This window comes from Austrofundulus limnaeus, unplaced genomic scaffold (genome assembly GCF_001266775.1).
Source record: "Austrofundulus limnaeus strain Quisiro unplaced genomic scaffold, Austrofundulus_limnaeus-1.0 Scaffold339, whole genome shotgun sequence".
Lineage (NCBI taxonomy): Eukaryota > Metazoa > Chordata > Actinopteri > Cyprinodontiformes > Rivulidae > Austrofundulus > Austrofundulus limnaeus.
The window spans coordinates 376,830-380,502 of NW_013952741.1; positions in this window are offsets into that span (position 1 = coordinate 376,830).

Here is a 3,673-nt window from a genome sequence, read left to right on the forward strand (position 1 = left end):
ACGGAGTATTAGGGCCGCACAAGATTTTTTTCAAACTTTTTTAAAATTACGAGAAAAAAGTCATAATACTACGATAAAGTCGTATAAAAATAAAGTCGTAATTTATGAGAATAAAGTCGTATAAAAATAAAGTCATAATATTATGAGATTAAAGTCGTAATATTACGAGAAAAAAAGTCATAATCTTACATGACGTGTCCATTTCCCCTTCCTCATTTCCTCCTTATTTTCCTCACACCTTCTGTGTGCAGCCATGTCTCTGTGTTTATAAAGTAGACCGTGATGACCTGGGTCACTTAGATTAATATAATTTCATCCAAATTAACTTCGTGATTACTCAATCTGTCAATGCATCCATTAATTACAATATGGCTTCAGTTTGTAGTCATTTGCACAATTTCCAAGTCCTGCTACTGACAATGTGATGCGAATGTGCTAAAAGATTAACTATTTATTTAAAGCAATACTAAAAAAACAACTTGACAAGTTGCTCAGTTTTCCTCACTTTAATGCTGTGGTAACTGCATGCTTTGTCATGTAAAGTCTAGTATTATGACTTTTTTACATAATTTTATGACTTTCTCGAAATTTAAAAAAGAATTTAAAAAATCTCTAAAATTTTCTCCCCTCATGTTTGATTTAAAGGAAACTTTTGTGTTGGGTTTTAATGTTATGTGGAACAATGTGTAACATTAGGCATATAATTTAGAAGAATTTAAGATAATCACTAATAAAAATGATTAAAAACACATTTCATTATTAAAAAAACTCAACGGATTATTTTTTTACCTCAGAAATTGCGGGTCGACACCGGTTGAGGCCGCCATTTTGCACTGCCATGTTTTTACAGTAGCTCGGAAAGGACAACAGAAAACAGTTAGCTAACATTTACAGTAGCATTACTGAAGTGCAGAAAAACATGTTTGGTCTGCCATTGCACCTTTGATAATTTTGCATATTACATTTCCTAAATTTCTAATGAAACTAATCTTACCACTTGTGATATCACCATCTCTAAAGCTGCTATTAGACATGGCGTTTAGGAGGATCAAAGATTTATGACACCGTAGAGAGATGTCACTGGATATTACACACCGTTCCTTTAATGTTATTAATCAACCAAAATCAAAGTTCTCATGATGTTTTCTTTTATTTTATCTTACCAAGTATGAGTTGATTCACTCTCATGGTCCCCAAAATGTCTTTTGATGTTTGCAGCCTTAAAAACAAGAACTTTGTCTTAAATCGCCTCAAAAATTGATTTGATTGTGATCATTTTCTTATTTATTTCACGCATCTAAATGTATTTCATTTTTAAATAAATTTTCCAATAATGCAAATCATCTATAAGGTGAGAGTCTGGGGAAAATGTAGCTCTTCAAATTATTTAATTTGTGGAAAGCAGAGTTTAACATTGTTCAATTTTACATGTGTTCAGTGTTAAGCATTCAAAATAGCGGTGTAAACGTTGCGCCATATTGGTATATCAGTTTAATGATTAATGATTCAGTTGCAAGTAGGCAAAATAAAAACATCAATCTGTATCATCATATGCTCAATGTGGATCAATATCATTTTGATCGCAGTCTTGTGAACTGAATTAAATCAAAWTCGTGTCATGACAGACTTTGTGATCCTGAGAAACATTGTTTCATCATCCAAACAAATTGATATTTTATCATGTGATTTTGTCGATTTACACACCTAATTCAAAACACCTGAAAAACATCCTGCTTATCTCCGTCTTTCTTTTCCAACATATCACAGAATCATCAGCAAAACATTTTATCTGTGATAAATAAGCTTTACAGCAGTTCATTACAACAGGGCAGGTGTAAGTACTGYTCAGTTGATGCAGCTGATCAACAATGTTCAGCTTTTTTTTTCTTGCACACTTATCATGCATGGTCATGGGAAGCTGCTGCCTATCTCCAACAGTCACTATGTGAGCGTCAAGATAACACCTGGACAGGTCACAAATCCWTCTCAGGAACACAAAGACACAAAGACAGACTCACACGCTCCTCACATCTAGGGACAATATGAAAACAYGCAAATTCCACACARAAAGTTGAGTTTAATACCTGTGACCTTCTTGCTATAGGCCTAGTTTTCATAGTATTTGGTATTAGCTGGAACTGTGACATTATTCAAACAGAGTTTTAACTTAAAGATAGTTCTAATAAATGAATATTCTGTCCATGAACCAATGTAGTGAAAGCAGCAAGCACAAAGATAAGGGGTTAACTGTGATGTTGTAAATGTTTCAAGCTTYGTACGTTAATATGATTGTAACCATACTTTTCAACCAACTTAAACCATCTTGGTAATGAAGTGYCGTGTTTTTCCAGATGAAAATGTCCTCTTTTATCAGTATGATGTACACTATAACACAACCAAAATTGTTTGAAATGGTCCCAACAAGTTTTTTGAATGGCCCAGCCAAGTGGCTAGGACAGGTGATTTTATACTTATTGTGACATTTTAAGCTTTCCACTTGTGTAAAGAAAGACCAGTTCATTTGTTTGTTTGTTTTTTTTTGTTGTTGTTGTTTTGTTTATTTAAAAGGTCAATGCATATTCATCAATGATTTAACAATGTTACAATGTAAATGCACCAGATTTATTTCACTACATCCATTGTCCAGTCCACTACTGCTGCTTGTTTTACATGATAAACTCTTATTTTTTTGGATTTAAAATATACTGTATATTTTGAACAAATTAGCATATTTTTTAAAACTAGTTGTGTGTTAAAAGCTATTGCTGACAGTCTGGTTGCAATTTACTAAACTTTCAGTAACCAGAAAATAAATAAAATATACAAACTGAAATGTCAACTTATATTGGCCCTACAATATCCTGTTGGGGGAAAAAATGAAGACTCAGTTATATATAGAAAGTTACTATTTGCTTTAAAATGTGTTTCTGCTGCACCCAAGTGGCCAGAAACTTTATTAGTCCCACAGCAGAACTGGAAAAAAAAAAGAATAAATAAAGAAAAAACAGCAACAGTCTCTCTCTGTATATACCCGTCCCTTTTACTCAGTTGACTTGTTGGTTTGCTCTAACAGCTCTGGAGCACTTCTCTGCAGACTGAGGAGCTGCGAGGGGCCCAGAGGAAACATAGTCTTACCACACAAAGACACACACTGTATGTGACGCAACCACAGGTCGTAATTAAAACTTTATCTCTGACACAACATCTGCTTAACAAACAGACAGGCACACTGAAGTGGCTTCATAATCTGCAGGTCCAGATATAAACTAGCACAGGTTGTCAGAAAGCCAACTGCCATCGTGTGAAAAACCAGCCATGTCTTTTGGCTGACCTGAACGCTTGAACATAATTTTCTTTAAAGCCAGACTCGTTCCCAGGTCAGCTGAATGTATCACCAGTGTTTTTAGCCAGTTTTACTCTGCTCTGTCAGCTGTAAAATGGCTCATTGTAGAGAGACACAATCACTTCCTGTTGTCTAAACGCTCAACAATTTTTTGTCAGCCCTCCAGATTGACTGTGACATGCTTACAGCAGTCTCCTGTGGCTGTACTGACATCAACTTTGCCATGGCTGTGTGACACATCTGATTGCACCTGTCAGGCCTTGTCCTCTAAGCCTTTTCCTCTCAAAGCTCCTGTTGACCTTAGTCCCCCCCCCCCCCCCCCCCCCCCCC